Source organism: Panulirus ornatus, chromosome 18 (genome assembly GCF_036320965.1).
Source record: "Panulirus ornatus isolate Po-2019 chromosome 18, ASM3632096v1, whole genome shotgun sequence".
Taxonomy (NCBI): domain Eukaryota; kingdom Metazoa; phylum Arthropoda; class Malacostraca; order Decapoda; family Palinuridae; genus Panulirus; species Panulirus ornatus.
The window spans coordinates 56603464-56619270 of record NC_092241.1 but is presented as its reverse complement, the minus strand read 5'-3'; the positions used below and the strand labels follow the sequence as shown (position 1 = coordinate 56619270).

General features: G+C 39.3%; 2 long non-coding RNA genes across 2 annotated transcripts; one reads left to right on the top strand and one right to left on the bottom strand.

The window, feature by feature from the left end:
* The first annotated feature begins 2676 nt into the window (after positions 1 to 2676).
* LOC139755128 (uncharacterized) lies at positions 2677 to 5504 on the top strand. The gene is made up of 3 exons (XR_011714035.1): positions 2677 to 2826; positions 4365 to 4542; positions 4979 to 5504. It is a non-coding gene; the product is annotated as an uncharacterized lncRNA (long non-coding RNA).
* Positions 5505 to 10787: 5283 nt separating this feature from the next.
* LOC139755127 (uncharacterized) lies at positions 10788 to 13985 on the bottom strand. Its single transcript, XR_011714034.1, has 3 exons — positions 13833 to 13985; positions 11768 to 11945; positions 10788 to 11313 (listed from the first exon to the last, which is right to left on the bottom strand). It is a non-coding gene; the product is annotated as an uncharacterized lncRNA (long non-coding RNA).
* Between the last annotated feature and the right edge of the window lie 1822 nt (positions 13986 to 15807).

Genomic DNA, 15807 nt, shown 5'->3' with positions numbered 1-15807 from the left:
ATGAAATATGTTTTGTCAGATATCTGGACGTTGAAATGGTAGCGAATAGAACCATGGAAATGGAAGTGAGTCACAGGATGGGGAAGGGGCGATGGTTCTAGGGGCACTGAAGAATGTTTGGAAAGAGAGAACATTTGTGTGTGTGTGTGTGTGTGTGTGTGTGTGTGTGTGTGTGTGTGTGTGTGTGTGTGTGTGTGTGTGTGTGTGTGTGTGTGTGTGTGTGTGTGTCTTACTGAACTCCACTGCAAGTGAAACAATCACCTTTTGCGACGCTGTATCACCACGAGGACATTCTCGGCTGAGAACTCCTTACCTAAAGGAGTCCATATTTCCCCTAAGACGCGGTAACGACGATGTTATGTAAACAGTACGTGATAGATTGGCACTACTGCTCAGATAATGTCGTTCTTATTGCTACTCTGAGGCACGTTTGGCCAACCAACCCGGCTGATTACCGTGTTTGATTATATAAGAATAAAGACATCAAGAGACCATTTGGTTCTGTGTTTGTGATATTGGAATATAAGAGAAACTCCCACATTAGAATATTAAGAGCAGAAAGGCATACGGACGATTCAAAGAGAAAAATCTCGAAACTCTTCACGTGACGAAAGATGTGCAAACAATGTTAGTCGTGGACATGAGGGAAACCATTTTTGCAATATGTTCTAAAACGTATCTATAGAACTGTTGTCAACCATTCTAAATGGAAAATCGTTCCATAGGTTAACAAGTCCGTTCGAGGTAAAACGTTAGGAATAAGGACGATTTTCCTGAACTTCAGTAATGTCTTATAGGTTCATACAAGCGATAACTACACACTCTGAGGTGTAGAGTGTACAGTATTGCTGGCCACACAATGTAACATTCAGAGTGGAGAGTGTACCTGGCCACACAAAGTGAGGTGTAATGTGGACAGTCTTCCTGGCCACACAATGTGAGCTCCATAGTGGACAGTGTTCCTGGCCACACAACGTGAGGTACAGAGTGGACAGTGTTCCTGGCCACACAACGTGAGGTACAGAGTGGATAGTGCTTCTGGCCACACAACGTGAGGTGCAGAGTGGACAGTGCTTCTGGCCACACAACGTGAGGTGCAGAGTGGACAGTGCTTCTGGCCACACAACACGTAGAGTATGTTTTCGTGGTGGCATAATTGCTGTCGTTATGGATACATGTTATGGGGATATATTACCACGATAGCTATAGTTTCAAGGTGACTATATCATTATGACACTAAGGCGATTCGTTCATTTTCCTGAACAATTTTGTAAGAAGAATAATCAATTCTGTTTGATCAAATTTCTGACTGTTTTTTAATCTAACTGCGAAGTTATCACTTTACTCAGTCTTCAGATACTACTATCAGATTTTACGATGCTTCACGTTACACATACATGCAACAAGCAAGCTTGTCTCTTGATGACCGCAATGCCGTTGAGTATTTATGGTCTGAGAATTATCTTCAACACAGGGACGTACAACCAGTGAAGGTGTTTATGGTCTTCGAATTATCTTGGCCACCTGAAGAAGGTGTGATACCTTTTTGATTTGGTTATATCTTGACATCGACGCCCATAATGTCCTTGACAGTTGATAGGCTAAAAATCAAGCTATAGTACCAATAAACCTAAGCATATTTTTCTCTTGTATTATTGATATACGTTACAGGATACGATCTAGCGGATTTAGCTGTTGATAACCGCTATATCCAGTATCATATCTATAAATATTTGAAAATGGCCCATCGTTAGCCATTCATCCCTGCTAGACTTTAGTCTGGCAGGGATGAATTACCAAAAACAATTACAACAACAATATAATGTTTGAAAAGGAGAAGGTGCTGTCATATGACAAGGGCCATTGCCAAAAGTGAGTCTGGCATATGGCAAAGATCATAGTCAGGAGGTGGGTTGTCATATGAAATGGGCTATTGCCAGCGTTAGGGTTGTGATATCAGATGAGTTTCTTAACAGCGCCACACATGATCAGTAATTGGACAGTCACTCCTGGTAGGGATGGTAACGCCACTCATGAACTGTTGCACGACGTCAGTTGAGAGAGTGTTGTACTGGGGCAGTCATGAGGAGTTGCTTGACCACGTCACTTGCAGAGGAAGATCAGAGTGATCAGACTAGGTCACTCTTGAGGAGGTTGTTGTACTGGACAAGTCTTACTTCTCCTGCTACTTCCTGACTGACTGCTGGTGTTATTGCAGCTGATGACAGATAAATCCTCCTGTGCTCGTGTGTGTTTCTTGAACTAAGTTGCCATTATTCCAGACCTCTCTTGTCAGCTCTCGTAGTGTAGATGGTTAAGCTTATAAACGTGCCATCTTCTTAAGATAAACCTTTTGCCAAAGATGAAAGCTTTCTAACGTCCCCGAGAACCTGAGAAGAATTGGTTTCCCACAACTCACAACTACGTTTGGAAAGTTTGATTGTTTATATATAAGCACATCGAAGTATGGGATTTCATTATCATTTTTTTGTTCCTGATGGTTGAATAGAGAACTTTACGTATATGTTGAATTTTTGTTCCATATGAATAGTTCTCATTCTTGATGCGAAAATATATTCTAAAATCCTTTCACATATATCATTCACTGCATTAGTATTTGTATTTTTTTCCAGGCATGTATTACATAAACACTTCAAGAGAATAATTAAACAGTCGTTTTTTTATTATAACATTCAACAATTATATTCAAGGTCACTTCGTCAACCACCAGAGATGAGAGGTATATAAGGGAGGTGAGGCGAGCAGAGGATCAGTAGGAGAGTGAGTCTCAGGAGCAACGGTCCAAGCTAGACACATCAGGAACAAGTAAGTCAAGCACACGACTGGCCTTCATATGACAACCACTTAACTTTACTCAGTATGACAAAATTGATGAATTTGGAAATGCATTGTTGGAGAGCTGTTGAGAGGTGTGGTGAGGAGCCAGGGTTGGGCACGGACATGGTACACCAACACACACACACACACACACACACACACACACACACACACACACACACACACACATGCATCTATGATGTATAGGTTAGGTTGACTGATCATGAATCAGTAGAGGGTAACCCGGGATCGGACCCGCACGGGTTGGAATCCTAGGCGGCAACTGGCCCACCCAGGTGCTCATCCTTCCCCTCGGGGATGGTTGATGAGTACTTGCTTGGCTTCGACTGCGGTGTGAGGCTACGTGCTTATATACATGGGAGCAGACCTGGTGTACATATATGGGACCAGACTTGGTGTACATATATAGGAGCAGACCTGGTGTACATATATGGGACCAGACTTGGTGTACATATATAGGAGCAGACCTGGTGTACATATATGGGAGCAGACCCGGTGTACATATATATAGTAACAGACATGGTGTACATATATATAGTAGCAGAACTGAAGTACATTTATAAGAGCAGAACAGATGTATATATATATATAGGGGCAGACCTGTTGTACATATAAACAAGGTTGAGAAGACAGAGGAACTTGATTGTAAAACTTGCTCCCTGACTCACACAAACAGTAAAGACAGCATGACACACACATACAAATCATTTGAACTCTTTCTTAAATATATGTTATATTGTTATTCATTGACTTGAATGGTTTTTCTTACAGTAATCGATACTTATTAGTCACACAAAGTATACTTTAGCTGTTCTGAATTTATGAAAATAAGGTTAATGAATTATATGTGGGAAATGTAACATTCTGATATTTCCATAACATTCATATAAAGTAACGTTCCATATCTTTTGTATTTGTTACTTGATTTCCTGAATAGCAAGAACTAAAGGCTTTTTGGCCAAGAAACGTAACACACAAGACAGGTTGGCTGGTTGGATATGTATCCTTCAACCTAACAACTAACTGCCAGGGTCGTTTAGACCATCATCATCAAGTTAGAACCACCAACCAAATATATATCTAACTACTTACATTCTCTTTCTTAACGGAGAACTTTATCAATTATTCACTGAAGTATGTCATGTAAGTACAAAATATTTTTTGGCACATAAGCACATCTAACAATATGTCTGACCTTTAACATTAAACTTGATAATAACCAATAATTGTATTGTGATCTTATTCAATATACAAATTAGGCAATCAATGCTTTAAACTTAGGGCCTGAAGGAACAGATCTGAGAAGTAACGGAATAAGAAAATGATTTACGAAAAGTGTTATTTCACTTAGCAATATTTGTATGCATACAATATATCATACATCTTAAATGTTCATTAGATATCTTGTATTAATGACGTATGATAAGAAAGAGTCATTAAGTTTATTAGAATGTATATTTACCTTGTACGAGTTCAGTAAGATGAGTTGGTTTTTCCTGGTACAGTGAGGGTGTTGCTGCTGCTGGTACTGATTGGGGTGTTGGTGACTGAGTACGCTGGCAGGACTGAGGCTAACCCACTTCTACGTTATCCCTACCACAGTCTCTCCCATTATCCCTACCAGAATGTCTACCATAATCCCAGTTGGAATCTCTACCAGTATCCCTACAGCAATCCACTCCTGTGAGTTACGTTCAAGTATTGTTGCATTATTGAAGACACAAAATTAACCGCTGTTTATATTCGACTCTCTCGCTTTATATGTTATTTTCTTTTCCGTCTTATTTCATAGTTGTCGACCGTTCCTTGTCATCTGTTGGAAGGTATCTTACGCCAACTTTTTTACAATGTTGACACTCAAGTGGCGGTGATGAACCAGTAATGTAAAGGTAGAATTAAGGAAGACGTACTTATATATAGACGTAGATTTTCTACCATATATTCTCTCTCTCTCTCTCTCTCTCTATATATATATATATATATATATATATATATATATATATATATATATATATATATATATATATATATATATATATATATATATATATATATATATATATATGCATGTGTAAAGATAAGTACTAATTATTATTTTCACTTTCACACGGTATTACAGAGGGCTTCGAGGACCTCAAAGCAATGCAAATTAAACTCCTGCTGTGAACCGTTTCTTCCGTCATCCTCCTCATCATCCACACATGTTCTTCCTGTGGAAAGTGTCACCACAGGGATTAGATGATGGCCTTATCTACAGAAAATGGAAGCTGGGATATTGTCATATGTGGAACACGTGGAGAACCGTGGTACTGATGTTGACAACCGAGAATGGAAGAAACTCACAGTCCCACATCACATGAAAGACCAGCATCATCACACACAACAAACAATCAGGATGACCACAGAAAACGTGTGACTGGGACCACTAAACAGAAAAGACTGAGACACAATAAACATTGACCTGTGTCTGCTGATAGTGACGTAAGGTCACTAACACTTCACGTTACAAAGGCTGGGAGAGTAGGCAAGAACTTGTTGTATTCAGTCATGTTATTTGCATATTACGAAAAACGTATTGTATAAAAAGTGATTTAGTTCTCCATATTGGTAATGTTAAAATTTAAGAAATATATTAAGCAATCATCCCAGTTTAGTTTTCCTACGGCTTCCTTGCTGCCATAGAGCAAATTTTATATCAGGTATGAAGGCTGAAATATGTTACCATTTTTAGATTGCATGATCCATAGACAAGGAAACAAGTTTAAGTTTAGCATATACAGAAAACCCACCAATGTATGCTCATATATCCATTGTTACTCATCTCATCATGACAGAGTTAAATCAGCATCATTTCAATCTATGTTCCTTAGGGCATTACGTATTTGCAGTCCAGACTTTATTGATGATGAGTTTGAGAAGATATATTCTATTGGATCTAAGTTAAAGTACCCTAGATCTTGCATTGATAAATCCCTTACGTTAGTAAATAAATCATTTTATAGAGTTGAGCCCAAACCTCCCATTGACACCAAGAATCTTTTAGTTCTCCCATTTAGTAAAATTTTCACTTTGCTTTCCATGTTGCGTAAATCCTTTAATGTAATACTATAAAAAATATCTTAATCATGAATTCACCAGAAAATTCTCTTGGTTGCATCTATAAAGTGCCTTGTGGAAACTGTGATAAATCTTATTTTGGTCAGACTGGTAAGGATCTTTCTATTAGACTTAAGCAACATAAATATAGTATAAGAACGGGACAAGAATCAAATGCCTTGTTTAATCATGTTAAAGACTATAATCATTGTCTTGACTGGAGTAACGCCATCTCAGTTAACTCTAACTCTATTACTAGGAGAATTATCATTGAATCTGCTATCATTAAATACACAAGGAATTATAATCTTAATATTAGTGATGGTCTATACAAATTAGAAACTTTATTGTTGATAAGATTTGTAAAATGTAAAGTTTATGAACGCTCGTTGTATGTTTTGGACAATCACATGTTTACCAAATGGCGTCCTAGCTTCGTCTCTTCGATGTATATCAACTGACCGTTATATTTCTCTCTTGTGTCTCCCATTATGATGTGATTATTACGCGAAAGTGCACTTGGGAACTTTTCGTGTTTCATTTTCCCCGTGGACTCATAGGAATATCTTGATCACGCGAAAAATTGTGACCCTTTCCAATATATATATATATATATATATATATATATATATATATATATATATATATATATATATATATATATATATATATATATATATATATATATATATTATTTTATTATTATACTTTGTCGCTGTCTCCCGCGTTTGCGAGGTAGCGCAAGGAAACAGACGAAAGAAATGGCCCAACCCCCCCCCCCCCCCATACACATGTATATACATACGCCCACACACGCAAATATACATACCTACACAGCTTTCCATGGTTTACCCCAGACGCTTCACATGCCTTGATTCAATCCACTGACAGCACGTCAACCCCGGTATACCACATCGATCCAATTCACTCTATTCCTTGCCCTCCTTTCACCCTCCTGCATGTTCAGGCCCCGATCACACAAAATCTTTTTCACTCCTTCTTTCCACCTCCAATTTGGTCTCCCTCTTCTCCTTGTTCCCTCCACCTCCGACACATATATCCTCTTGGTCAATCTTTCCTCACTCATCCTCTCCATATGCCCAAACCACTTCAAAACACCCTCTTCTGCTCTCTCAACCACGCTCTTTTTATTTCCACATATCTCCCTTACCCTTACGTTCCTCACTCGATCAAACCACCTCACACCACACATTGTCCTCAAACATCTCATTTCCAGCACATCCATCCTCCTGCGCACAACTCTATCCATAGCCCACGCCTCGCAACCATACAACATTGTTGGAACCACTATTCCTTCAAACATACCCATTTTTGCTTTCCGAGATAATGTTCTCGACTTCCACACATTCTTCAAGGCCCCCAGGATTTTCGCCCCCTCCCCCACCCTATGATCCACCTCCGCTTCCATGGTTCCATCCGCTGCCAGATCCACTCCCAGATATCTAAAACACTTCACTTCCTCCAGTTTTTCTCCATTCAAACTCACCTCCCAATTGACTTGACCCTCAACCCTACTGTACCTAATAACCTTGCTCTTATTCACATTTACTCTTAACTTTCTTCTTCCACACACTTTTCCAAACTCAGTCACCAGCTTCTGCAGTTTCTCACATGAATCAGCCACCAGCGCTGTATCATCAGCGAACAACAACTGACACACTTCCCAAGCTCTCTCATCCCCAACAGACTTCATACTTGCCCCTCTTTCCAAAACTCTTGCATTTACCTCCCTAACAACCCCATCCATAAACAAATTAAACAACCATGGAGGCATCACACACCCCTGCCGTTATATATATATATATATATATATATATATATATATATATATATATATATATATATATATATTGGAAAGGATCACAATTTTTCGCGTGATCAAGATATTCCTATGAGTCCACGGGGAAAATGAAACACGAAAAGATCCCAATTGCACTTTCGCGTAATAATCACATCATAAGGGGAGACACAAGAGAGAAATAAAACGGTCAGTTGACATACATCGAAGAGACGAAGCTAGGACGCCATTTGGTAAACATGTGATTGTCCATAGGAATATATATATATATATATATATATATATATATATATATATATATATATATATATATATATATATATATATTCTATTTATTTATTTATTTTGCTTTGTCGCTGTCTCCCGCGTTTGCGAGGTAGCGCAAGGAAACAGACGAAAGAAATGGCCCAACCCACCCCCATACACAATATATATACATACACGTCCGCACACGCAAATATACATACCGATACATCTCAATGTACACATATATATACACACACAGACACATACATATATACCCATGCACACAATTCATACTGTCTGCCTTTATTCATTCCCATCGCCACCTCGCCACACGTGGAATACCATCCCCCTCCCACCTCATTTGTGCGAGGTAGCACTAGGAAAAGACAACAAAGGCCCCATTTGTTCACACTCAGTCTCTAGCTGTCATGCAATAATGCCCGAAACCACAGCTCCCTTTCCACATCCACGCCCCACACAACTTTCCATGGTTTACCCCAGACGCTTCACAAGCCCTGATTCAATCCACTGACAGCACGTCAACCCCGGTATACCACATCGATCCAATTCACTCTATTCCTTGCCCTCCTTTCACCCTCCTGCATGTTCAGGCCCCGATCACACAAAATCTTTTTCACTCCATCTTTCCACCTCCAATTTGGTCTCCCACTTCTCCTCGTTCCCTCCACCTCCGACACATATATCCTCTTGGTCAATCTTTCCTCACTCATTCTCTCCATGTGCCCAAACCATTTCAAAACACCCTCTTCTGCTCTCTCAACCACGCTCTTTTTATTTCCACACATCTCTCTTACCCTTACATTACTTACTCGATAAAACCACCTCACACCACACATTGTCCTCAAACATCTCATTTCCAGCACATCCATCCTCCTGCGCACAACTCTATCTATAGCCCACGCCTTGCAACCATACAACATTGTTGGAACCACTATTCCTTCAAACATACATATATATATAATTTTATCTCTGGGTATAGGGGAGAAAGAATACTTCCCACGTATTCCCTGTGTGTCGTAGAAGGCGACGAAAAGGGAATATATATTTATATATATATATATATATATATATATATATATATATATATATATATATATATATATATATATATATATATATATTTTTTTTTTTTTTTTTTTTTTCATACTATTTGCCATTTCCCGCGTTAGCGAGGTAGCGTTAAGAACAGAGAACTGGGCCTTAGAGGGAATATCCTCACCTGACCCCCTTCTCTGTTGCTTCTTTTGGAAAACTAAAAAAAAACAAGAAAGGGGAGGATTTCCAGCCACCCGCTCCCTCCCCTTTTAGTCGCCTTCTACGACACGCAGGGAATACGTGGGAAGTATTCTTTCTCCCCTATCCCCAGGGATAATATATATATATGTATATATATATATATATATATATATATATATATATATATATATATATATATATATATATATGTATATATATATATATATATATATATATATATATATATATATATATATATATATATATATTGTGGTTCCAACAATGTTGTATGGTTGCGAGGCGTGGACTATGAATAGAGTTGTGCGCAGGAGGATGGATGTGCTGGAAATGAGATGTTTGACGACAATGTGTGGTGTGAGGTGGTTTGATCGAGTAAGTAACGTAAGGGTAAGAGAGATGTGTGGAAATAAAAAGAGCGTGGTTGAGAGAGCAGAAAAGGGTGTTTTGAAATGGTTTGGTCACATGGAGAGAATGAGTGAGGAAAGATTGACCAAGAGGATATATATGTGTCGGAGGTGGAGGGAACGAGGAGAAGAGGGAGACCAAATTGGAGGTGGAAAGATGGATTGAAAAAGATTTTGTGTGATCGGGGCCTGAACATGCAGGAGGGTGAAAGGAGGGCAAAGAATAGAGTGAATTGGAGCGATGTGGTATACCGGGGTTGACGTGCGGTCAGTGGATTGAATCAAGGCATGTGTATGGGGGTGGGTTGGGCCATTTCTTTCGTCTGTTTCCTTGCGCTACCTCGCAAACGCGGGAGACAGCGACAAAGCAAAAAAAAAAAATATATATATATATATAAATATATATATATATATATATATATATATATATATATATATATATATATATATATATATATATATATATATATCGAATCTATTGATCAACTCCAATGGAAAGGTGGACAGCTGGGTATACTGTAGGCTCACCGCTACACCCTTGATTGATATACCTCCGCGTTGTACAATTAGGTTCGGTAAAATGCTATATGCTGGCAGTGTGAGCCTGATGGGAAATGACCGGTGTAGACCCCGTTGCTCACCAACGTGAGACGAAGGGCATTCGAGTACATAGTATTCGAAAAGTCATTTCCCTACTAGGGGCGATCGTAGCTCAGCGGTAGCGCTCCCGCCCGTTACACAGGGGTCCCGGGTTCGATCCTGGCTGTTGGACGTTTGTACGTTCTATGAAAGTGCCCGTTCATATATATATATATATATATATATATATATATATATATATATATATATATATAATGAGGGTTTCATAGAACTGTATTGAGGAATACGAAAATAAGAAAAGAAAAGAAATAAGAAGGCAAAAGACTTCAGCGATCAATCTATGTGTTACATTAGCTTAACATTTGCATCATAATGTATACATTGAGCTCATTTCGATTATCAAATGTATTTCAGCATTTCAGGCTTCATACCTAATATAAAATTTGCTCTATGGCAGCAAGGAAGCCGTAGGAAAACTAAACTGGGATGATTGCTTAATATATTTCTTAAATTTTAACATTACCAATATGGAGAACTAAATCACTTTTTATACAATACGTTTTTCGTGATATGCAAATAACATGACTGAATACAACAAGTTCTTGCCTACTCTCCCAGCCTTTGTAACGTGAAGTGTTAGTGACCTTACGTCACTATCAGCAGACACAGGTCAATGTTTATTGTGTCTCAGTCTTTTCTGTTTAGTGGTCCCAGTCACACGTTTTCTGTGGTCATCCTGATTGTTTGTTGTGTGTGATGATGCTGGTCTTTCATGTGATGTGGGACTGTGAGTTTCTTCCATTCTCGGTTGTCAACATCAGTACCACGGTTCTCCACGTGTTCCACATATGACAATATCCCAGCTTCCATTTTCTGTAGATAAGGCCATCATCTAATCCCTGTGGTGACACTTTCCACAGGAAGAACATGTGTGGATGATGAGGAGGATGACGGAAGAAACGGTTCACAGCAGGAGTTTACGATGGCTTGCTTTGAGGTCCTCGAAGCCCTCTGTGATACCGTGTGAAAGTGAAAATAATGATTAGTACTTATCTTTACACATGCATACATATATATATATATAGAGAGAGAGAGAGAGAGAGAGAGAGAGAGAGAGAGAGAGAGAGAGAGAGAGAGAGAGAGAGAGAGAGAGAGAGAGAGAGAGAGAGAGAGAGAGAGAGAGAGAGAGAGAGAGAGAGAGAGAGAATACATGGTAGAAAATCTACGTCTAAATATAAGTACGTCTTCCTTAATTCTACCTTCACATTACTGGTTCATCACCGCCACTTGAGTGTCTACATTGTAAACAAGTTGGCGTAAGATACCTTCCAACAGATGACAAGGAACGGTCGACAACTATGAAATAAGACGGAAAAGAAAGTAACATATAAAGCGAGAGAGTCGAATATAAACAGCGGTTGATTTTGTGTCTTCAATAATGCAACAATACTTGAACGTAACTCACAGGAGTGGATAGTTGTAGGGATACTGGTAGAAATTCCAACCGGGATACTGGTAGACACTATGGTAGGGATAATGGGAGAGACTGTGGTAAGGATGACCTAGAAGTGGGTTAGCCTCAGTCCTGCCAGCGTACTCAGTCACCAACACCCCAATCAGTACCAGCAGCAGCAACACCCTCACTGTACCAGGAAAAACCAACTCATCTTACTGAACTCGTACAAGGTAAATATATATTCTAATAAACTTAATGACTCTTTCTTATCATAAGTCATTAATACAAGATATCTAATGAACATTTAAGATGTATGATATATTGTATACATACAAATATTGCTAAGTGAAATAACACTTTTCGTAAATCATTTTCTTATTCCGTTACTTCTCAGATCTGTTCCTTCAGGCCCTAAGTTTAAAGTATTGATTGCCTAATTTGTATATTAAATAAGATCACAATACAATTATTAGTTATTATCAAGTTTAATGTTAAAGGTCAGACTTATTGTTAGATGTGCTTATGTGCCAAAAATATTTTGTACTTACGTGGCATACTTCAGTGAATAATTGATAAAGTTCTCCGTTAAGAAAGAGAATGTAAGTAGTTAGATATATATTTGGTTGGTGGTTCTAACTTGATGATGATGGTATAAACGACCCTGGCAGTTAGTTGTTAGGTTGAAGGATACATATCCAACCAGCCAACCTGTATGTTTGTCTTGTGTGTTACGTTTCTTGGCCAAAAAGCCTTTAGTTTTTGCTATTCAGGAAATCAAGTAACAAATACAAAAGATATGGAACGTTACTTTATATGAATGTTATGGAAATATCAGAATGTTACATTTCCCAAACATACTTCATTAACCTTATTTATATAAATTCTTAGCAGCTAAAGTATACTATGTATGACTAATGAATAACGAATACTGTAAGAAAAACCACTCAAGTCAATGACCAACAATATAACATATATTCAGGAAAGAGTTCAAATGATTTGTGTGTGTGTGTGTCATGCTGTCTTTACTGTTTGTGTGTGTCAGGGAGCAAGTTTTACAATCAAGTTCCTCCGTCTTCTCATCCTTGTATATATGTAAAATAGGTCTGCTCCTATATGTATATATATATATATATATATATATATATATATATATATATATATATATATATATATATATATATATATATATATATATATATATATATATATATATATATATATATATATATATACATCTGATCTGCTCCTATATATGTACACCAAGTCTGCTCCTATATATGTACACCAGGTCTGCTCCTATATATGTACACCAGGTCTGCTCCTATATATGTACACCAGGTCTGCTCCTATATATGTACACCAGGTCTGCTCCCATATATGTACACCAGGTCTGCTCCTATATATGTACACCAAGTCTGCTCCTATATATGTACACCAGGTCTGCTCCCATATATGTACACCAGGTCTGCTAATATTTATGTACAACAGGTCTGCCCCTATATATATATATATACATCTGTTCTGCTCTTATAAATGTACTTCAGTTCTGCTACTATATATATGTACACCATGTCTGTTACTATATATATGTACACCGGGTCTGCTCCCATATATGTACACCAGGTCTGCTCCTATATATGTACACCAAGTCTGGTCCCATATATGTACACCAGGTCTGCTCCCATGTATATAAGCACGTAGCCTCACACCGCAGTCGAAGCCAAGCAAGTACTCATCAACCATCCCCGAGGGGAAGGATGAGCACCTGGGTGGGCCAGTTGCTGCCTAGGATTCCAACCCGTGCGGGTCCGATCCCGGGTTACCCTCTACTGATTCATGATCAGTCAACCTAACCTATACATCATAGATGCATGTGTGTGTGTGTGTGTTGTGTGTGTGTGTGTGTGTGTGTGTGTGTGTGTGTGTGTTGGTGTACCATGTCCTTGCCCAGCCCTGGCTCCTCACCACACCTCTCAACAGCTCTCCAACAATGCATTTCCAAATTCATCAATTTTGTCATACTGAGTAAAGTTAAGTGGTTGTCATATGAAGGCCAGTCGTGTGCTTGACTTACTTGTTCCTGATGTGTCTAGCTTGGACCGTTGCTCCTGAGACTCACTCTCCTACTGATCCTCTGCTCGCCTCACCTCCCTTATATACTTCTCATCTCTGGTGGTTGACGAAGTGACCTTGACTATAATTGTTGAATGTTATGATGAAAAGACGACTGTTTGATTTCTCTCTTGAAGTGTGTATGTAATATATATTCGGATAAGAAAATACAAATACTAATGCAGAGAATAATATATATGAATAGAATATATTTTTGTATCAAGAAAGAGAACTATTCATATGGAACAAAAATTCAACATATACCTAAAGTTCTCTATCAAATCATTAGAAACTAAAATTCATAAAGAAATCCATACTTCGATGTGCTTAAATACAAACAAAAAAGGTTTCCATACGTCGCTATCAGGTGTGGGGAAACCATTTCTTCCTAGGTTCTCGGGGAGGTCAGAAAGATTCCATCTTTGGTAAAAGCTTCATCATAAGAAGATGGCACGTTTATAAGCTCGACCATCTACACTACGAGAGCTGACAAGAGAGGTCTGGAATAATGGCAACTTAGTTCAAGAAACACACACGAGCACAGGAGGATTTATTTGTCATCAGCTGCAATAACACCAGCAGTCAGTCAGGAAGTAGCAGGAGAAGTAAGACTTGTCCAGTACAACAACCTCCTCAAGAGTGACCTAGTCTGATCACTCTGATCTTCCTCTGCAAGTGACGTGGTCAAGCAACTCCTCATGACTGCCCCAGTACAACACTCTCTCAACTGACGTCGTGCAACAGTTCATGAGTGGCGTTACCATCCCTACCAGGAGTGACTTTGTCCAATTACTGATCATGAGTGGCGCTGTTAAGAAACTCATCTGATATCACAACCCTAACGCTGGCAATAGCCCATTTCATATGACAACCCACCTCCTGACTATGATCTTTGCCATATGCCAGACTCACTTTTGGCATTAATGACCCCTTGTCATATGACAGCACCTTCTCCTTTTCAAACATTATATTGTTGTTGTAATTGTTTTTGGTAATTCATCCCTGCCAGTCAGAGACATTAAGGGCGTTGACGTCAAGTTATAACCAAATCAAAAAGGTATCACACCTTCTTCAGGTGGCCAAGATAATTCCAAGACCATACATACCTTCACTGGTTGTACGTCCCTGTGTTGAAGATAAGTCTCAGAACCAATGCCAGGAACACTGTCCACTCTGCACCTCACATTGTGTGGCCAGGAACACTGTCCACTCTGCACCTCACATTGTGTGGCCTGCAACACTGTCCACTCTGCACCTCACATTGTGTGGCCAGGAACACTGTCCACTCTGCACCTCACATTGTGTGGCCAGGAACACTGTCCACGGTGCAACTCACATTCCGTGGCCTGCAACACTGGCCACGCTGCAGCCTCACATTCCGTGGCCTGCAACACTATCCACGCTGCATCTCACATTCTGTGGCCTGCAACACTGTCCACGCTGCAACCTCACATCCCGTGGCCTGCAACACTATCCACGCTGCATCTCACATTCTGTGGCCTGCAACACTGTCCACGCTGCACCTCACATTCTGTGGCCTGCAACACTATCCACGCTGCATCTCACATTCTGTGGCCTGCAAAACTGTCCACGCTGCAACCTCACATTCCGTGGCCTGCAACACTGGCCACGCTCACCTCACATTCTGTGGCCTGCAACACTGGCCACGCTACACGTCACATTTCCTGGCCTGCAACACCGACCTTTCTATGCCTCACAATCTGTAATTAGCAATTTGTACAGAGTGACAAGATAATGTCACGTATATTACATCTTTTGTCGTTATCTCTGAGATACTTTACACGGTAGACAATAGTCCTGACTCTAAGGTCCTAGACAATACTTTTCCTGATTAATAAAGTAAAGGCATCACAATGGCAACCGATCACTGATGTTTGAAGACAAACGTTAACCACAAAAATATCTGAATCTAATCA